The sequence below is a fragment of the Tupaia chinensis genome, unplaced genomic scaffold (genome assembly GCF_000334495.1).
Source record: "Tupaia chinensis unplaced genomic scaffold, TupChi_1.0 Scaffold000578_2, whole genome shotgun sequence".
Taxonomy (NCBI): Eukaryota; Metazoa; Chordata; class Mammalia; order Scandentia; family Tupaiidae; genus Tupaia; species Tupaia belangeri.
This window is the reverse complement of record NW_006160094.1, coordinates 6,988,319-6,994,880: the sequence shown is the minus strand read 5'-3', so window position 1 is coordinate 6,994,880 and position 6,562 is coordinate 6,988,319. Positions and strand designations below refer to the sequence as shown.

Here is a 6,562-nt window from a genome sequence, read left to right as displayed (position 1 = left end):
GGGAAGCCGCAGGGGTTTCGAGCCATTAACCATCAATCTCAGAGCCCGGCATGGATTTAGAATCCCGGGCTCCCTACGGGCCGCAGGGCATTTCTGTCTCTAGTGACAATGTGGCTTTGCCTCATTGGGGACAAGGCCCCAGGGAGCAGGAGTGGTCAGTTATGGGTGCTGGGCAGTGCCAGGCCCCCCAGGCTGGAGACATTCAGTCCCTTCCCAGGCAGAGGCTCTGATCTGGGCTTTCCCAGATCCTGCCCTCAGGAGGGAGCCAGCTTATTTGTCAAAGTTTTTAAGTCACGCAAACTTGAAAAGCATTTAAATTAATTTGAGTGTTCTTTATTTTTTTCTTTTTTAAAGAATTATTTATTTAATTTTATTTATTCATTTTATTTTAAAATTTGATTAGAAAGACAGAGAGAGAGAGAGTGAGAGAGGGAAGAAAGCAAGCTACCAGGTCCGAGACTTGAACTGTGGTTGGCCACATGGGAGTCCAGCACCCTTATCCACCATGCCACCTGCCGACCCCTTGAGTGTTCTTTTTAAAAATCGAATTGAGAGGGACCAGCAGTTAGTGTAATGGCTATGTTGCTGAACTCCCACGTAGACGACCGCGGTTTGAGTCCGGGACCTGGGGCTTAAACTCACACCGGGTATGTGTGTGTGCGTGCCCAAGATCCCGAGAGGAGAATGGAGGAGAAGGGATTGCGGTGTGGCCATCCCCCCTGGGGGGTGATTTCTCACTTTCTGTCTCTCTGTCTCTGTCTGTCTGGCGAGCGCAGTGCCCTATAGCAAAAACCTCTCCAAAAAAAAAAAAAAAATCAAATTGACTGGCCTTTCTTAAGGCCTTTTACCACATAGACACACAACATATAGCACATGATAACATGTATGCATACATACACACGGACACATGCGAACAAAAGAGCTCATGTTTTCTGAAAAGTTTTGTCTCCTTTTTAAAAATTGAGATGTTTAGATGTTAAGATCCTTAGGTGCTTATCTTCGAGGCTTTGCTAAAAGTGTGAATACTCTCAGCGATGTTTCTGTCAGCTCCTGCAGAGCTGAGGGTTTTCTAATTTAGCCCTAGGTTTCTCCAGCGAGTCAACCACGACCACAGATGTTTCTAATTAGCATAAAGGCTAGAAAGTTTAACAGGACAGATTATAATATAGTTAGAAAAACGGTTTGTCATGGTGTGCCCTAGAATTTTTAGAGTTTTATTTACTTGGTTATTTTTAGACCAGGCTCCCCTTACTTTCCATTTTTTATCAGGGCCAAGCCTATTGCAAAGGAAAATGAGCCTCCTCCTCTTTTAACAGTTCAAAGGCCAAACATTCCGGGTGAGAGAGGATGTGCCCCAGCGGGGAGGCTTGGAATTGAAAGATTTTCCCGTCTAGAAGGAGGGAAAGATAGATCTTTTTTGGGTTCAAATTTAATGGAAGTGGCCATATTATCCGATGGAGATTCCCGGGACAGGAGTCACGGGGTATGTGTTCTAACGAGGCTCCAGGACGAAAGGGCGGAGATGGGAATAGGCTCCCTGACCACAGCTTCCTTTTAGTGTCCGCCCTACTTGTTCCCAAACCTCGCGGTCTAACCTTCTCACTCAGGAGACCAGGGACGGTATGGCTGTCTGTTAGCAGTAGGAGACATAAAGCTTTAGGCTTTTTAAAAATTAATTTATTTAATTCCGTTTGTTATTATTATTTTTAATTTGATCAGAGAGAGGCAGAGAGAGAGAGAAACAGAAAGCGAGAAAGCAAGCTCCCAGGTTCAGGACTCAGACTGTGGTTGGCCATGTGGGAATCCAGCACCTCTAACCACCATGTGACCTGCTGGACCCAATAAAGCTTTAGTTTATTTTTTTCACTCCTCTTTTAAAAACTATTTATTTATTTAATTTATTCATTATTTTATTTTAATTTGACCAGAGAGTGACACACAGAGAGAGAAGGAAAGTGAGAAAGCAAGCCACCATGTCCAGGACTCAAACCGTGGTTAGCCATGTGGGAGTGTCTAGCGCCTTAACCACCACACTACCTGCTGGTTCCCAGCTTTAGTTTCTAAAGAGCATTGAGCAGTTTTAAGAAGCTGCTGTAAGGTTTTTAAAGAAAGCTTTTGGGGCCTACTTAGTTTTTGCCCCGTGTTAGAAACCCCTCTCTGAAGCTACGAATGCCGGTCCCTTCCTCAAAGACTGAGTAGGGACTGTCCCTTACCTGGTGTAGGTCCCCAAGCAGATGGGCCCACGATGCTCTCTGAGTGTTCAGATTCCGTGGCAGCACGTCAGGTCACCTCTTGTGACTCCTCTGTCTGGCAGTGACCTGAAATACAGGAAGCCCTGCTCAGCCCTGGGGTCAGAGGGAGAGGGAGGCCCCAGGGTGCTCCTGCCCAGCTCGCCCCCACCTCCTATTCACTGGGCAAAGGGGAAGGAAAGTTCATTTTAGAGAGTTGTGTCTTGGAGGGTTAGGACGATAAGGCCATTCCTGGAGCAGGGTGGTGGCAGTAGATAAGGGGGGTGTGGCTTGGGGATCCGAGGCGGACAATTCGCCCTGCAGCCTGGAGGCGCATTGTCAGCGCACACGCCCATGCCGTGGCCTCCCGTTGTTCCGTAGGAGGGCAGGAGGGCGCGCGTTCGCCGGTCCCGGCCGTCGTTCGTTCAGAGCTCGTAAACCCACGGCCCTCCGCTGCTCCTGGACAACAGAGCCCTCGCTCCACAGGGCGGCCAGGCCACGACCCCTCCCCCCGTCCACCGATCGATCCCGGGCTCTTCACGTGTCCCCGGCTTGCTTCAGGCTGACCGGGCAGGAACTCGAACCACGTCGGCCTGTGCACCCCGTTCTCGTGAGCAGCACAGCTCTGAGCTGGCCCCCAAACTGGGAATTCTTTGTTTTTTTTTTTTTTTTTTTTTGAGAGATTTTTTGTTATTGGGTGCCTGTTCTTTCCAGAGAGCCAGAGAGAGAGAAAGTGAGAAATTGCCCCCCAGGAGGGGACGACCATGCTGCAATCCCTTCTCCATTCTCCGCTTGGGATCTTGGGCACACAGGCTCACACGCCCAGTTTGAGTGTCAAGCTATTGGGCCAGGACTTGAACCCGGGTCAGCCATGTGCGAGTCCAGCACCTTAACCACTACGCCACCTGCTGGCCCCAACTAGAAATTCTTGAGGGAGCCCTTGTTTCTCTGTCTAACCCAGGAGGTTGGGGGAAGGTTCCAGATAGTGGCTCTCCAAGGGGGTGGTTTTGCCCTGCCCCACCCCCATGGCATGTCCGGAGACATCTCTGGCTGAGTCTGCAGTGTGCATGCGTGTGAGTGTTTACCAGAAATGCTGGCAAATCGCCTCCAATGCACAGAGTAGCTCCCCACCAGTAAGAATGACCCGCTTCAAATCCAACAGTGTGAACCCCCGCTCTCCTCCCCAGAGGGCCCCACCAGAGCAGCCATGGGGACCTGCCCCGGGGCCAGGAGGACCAGCCATGGTGTCCGCAGCCTAGCAGGGAGCTGCGAGGGCAGGCTGGCTTTGCTTGGAGGGCCCTGGCTGGCTGCCCCCAAGGCCTGTGGCAGGAGAGTGTCGGGCCAAGTTGAGGTGACCCTGTCCCTTGGGCTCTGGAGCAGAGGCCACCGGCAGGGCCCTGGTGGGATGTGGGGATCGGGCACTGCCCGGACTGGAAGAGCAGCCAGCCTAAGGCCGGCTGGGGAGTCTGTGCTGCCCAGGAGGGCAGGAACTGGCATCCAGGGATGGGGCTCGGGCAAGTATCTGGGCAGCCGAGAGCCCACTAGGGGTGCGTTGATATCACGTCCTTCCACAACACTTGTAGTTCTCGCTGTGGCTTCTTCTTCGCTCCGCTAGGTCTAAACATAATTGTTATTTAATTTAATTTAATTTATTATTATTGTTATGTTTTTAAAATTTGCAGGACCAGCAGATAGTGTCATGGTTTCATCACTGGACTCTGGGTCAAGTCCTGGACCTGGCAGCCTAAAACTCACACTGGGCGTGTGTACGCGCATGCCCAAAATCCTGAGAGGAGAAGAGGAGAAGGGCTGCAGGGTGGCCATCCCTCCCGGGAGGTGATTTCTCACTTTTCTGTCTCTCTCTCCCCAGTAAGTACATGCACCCTATAGCAAAAATCTCTCTATAAAAAAACTGAAAAGAAACTCCGTGTTTATTTTCCATCAGTTATTTCCAGTTGGCATGAGAGCAGGGACTGCAGCTGGCCAAGGTCCAGGGCTGCAGGGATCCCTGGGGCCCACACACGTGCCATCAGCTCAGCCTGCGGACCTCAGGCCGGCCAGGCAGCCGAGGAACTGGGAGTCCTTCACCCACCGGCTCCCAGGCACAGTCCCCCCCACCCCACCGCACAGCCTTCCTAATACCAGCGTGGCCACCTGCCTGTTGCCCAGGGTCTCCGGGAGCAGCCAGCTTGCAGACCGCCCGTCTCACTGCCAGGTCGCCATCGCCTCTCCCCGGCGTCCCCCACACCGCACCCAGGCGAGCTCCCCGTTGTTTCACGGGCGGCAGCCCATATACCAGAGTCTGCGTTGCACGGAGTGGTGGCAGACCTCTGTGAGAGGCTGTCGGTCGCCCTGGGGCCCGTGAGCACTGGCAAGGGCAGCTCCGGGGCCATGGGGACCTGCTGGGTGATGGTTGCAGGAGTGACCGGCAGCAGTAGGGCAGTGGACGTGGCCCTGCAGCGGGCAGGGCTGAGCAATCGGAGCCATGCCGAAGCCCCCTCAGGGCCTGTGTGCATTCATGGTGTCCTACTGTCCCACTGAGTCCCGGGTCAGGTGCCCCATCTCCTGCTGCAGGAACCCAACGTGCTCCTGCGCTTGCAGACCCCAGGGCTCGGACCCCACAGGCTTTCCCCTACATTCCCACGGGAGCCCTGAAAGCCTCTGAGCCTCCCTGCAGTGGACCCCCTTCCCGCTGGAGTCTGCCAGTGGGGACACGGGGTGGAGCTGCAGGCCTGGCAGGCAGGGAGGGCCAGCGGGCAGCAGCCCCTGTCACCTGGACTCAGGACCGCCACCCAGCAAGCCCTCCCAGGGCCAGCACTCTGTGGCCTGGAGAGCAGGAAGGGAGAGGGGACAGGAAGGGAATGGGGGACAATGTGGCTAAAGGGGAAAGGCCTGGCAGCTGCAGAGGCCGTGCTGAGCAGAGTGAGGCAGAGAGCCTCAGGGTGACCACATCCAGCACGATGGGGGGCTGTCAGCAGTCACCCTCCTCCCGCACCTCACTCCTGCAGTCAGGGGGCGTGGGGGGGGCAGGGGTTGTGTCTGTATGGGCAGGGGTGTGTGTGTGTGTGTCTGTGTGTGGGGAGGAGTGTGGGGGGCAGGAGCGGCAGCTCGGTATCTCTGAGAGTGGGTGGGCTTCAGCCTGGGTAGGTCTAATGTTTTCCATAAAGGTCACCTGGCTGAGTCAGGGAGGCACAGTCAGCCTAGGCGGGGACACCATCCCAGCTCACCTTCCGGAACCCCTAGCCCCAGCCCAACACCCAGGAAATCTGGCAGGCACTTAGAAGGGCCCTGTCACCTCCTTTTCCAGACCCCTGGGAGCAGCCATCCCAGAGATCCTGAGGCACTATAGGAATCAAAATCAAGCAACCAGTCTGCCCAGAATTCTCATGGCACATCCCTAGCCTGACGCTCTGAAAATACTTATTTAATTTATCATTATTATTTAAAAATTTGTTATAGCACATGTGTGCTCACCAGACAGAGAAAGAGAGAGAGAGAGAGAGAGCGAGCAAGCAAGCTGTCAGGTCCAGGATCAAAATGTAGTCAGCCACGTGGGAGTCCAGTGCCCTAACCACCACGTTACCTGTTGGCCCCTGACATTTTTTAAAAAGAATTATTTGTGGGGCTGGCAGGTGGCGTGGTGGTTAAAGGCACTGGACTCCTACATGGCTGACTGTGGTTTGAGTCCCAGACCTGGTGGCTTGCTCTGTCTTTCTCTCTGTCAAAATTCAAAAGTAATGATAATAAATAAATAATTTTTAGAAGAATTGTTTCACTTTATTATTATTATTATTTAATTTGACCAGAGAGAGACAAAGAGAGAAAGAGAGGGAAAGTGAGAAAGCAAGCTGCCAGGTTTGGGACTTGAACCACATGGAGTCCAACACTTCAACACCACACCACCTGCTGGCCTGACTTCTTTTTTTCTTATCTAAGCTTCTTTCTTTCATGAGCGAGAGAAACATAGACACACACACACACACACACACACACACATACACACACACACATATACACACACACATACACACATGGCCCCCGACAGGGTTCCTACACAGACATACACACACACACATACACACACACATACACACATGGTCCCTGATAGGGTTCCTACACAGACACACACACACACACACACATACACACATGGCCCCCGATAGGATTCCTACACAGACACACACACATACACACGGCCCCTGACAGGGTTCCTACACAGACACACACGGCCCCCGACAGGGTTCCTACACACACACACACACACACACACACACATACACACATGGCCCCCGATAGGGTTCCTCCACAGACACACACACATACACATCGACCCC

The 6,562-nt window shown here is 53.1% G+C and overlaps 1 long non-coding RNA gene across 3 annotated transcripts in view; it reads right to left on the bottom strand.

Moving 5' to 3' along the window:
* Positions 1 to 6,562, bottom strand: part of LOC102476125 (uncharacterized) — a 21,576-nt gene that overhangs the window by 6,144 nt on the left and 8,870 nt on the right. Inside the window, exons 1-2 of one of the 3 annotated variants that reach the window (XR_003551027.1) lie at positions 2,401 to 2,506; positions 2,214 to 2,318 (exon numbers count right to left, since the gene is read on the bottom strand). This is a non-coding gene — a long non-coding RNA (uncharacterized LOC102476125). Of the gene's footprint in view, positions 1 to 2,213; positions 2,507 to 6,562 lie in introns of those variants that run through there. The other 2 variants (XR_003551028.1, XR_003551026.1) reach the window with 2 other exon arrangements.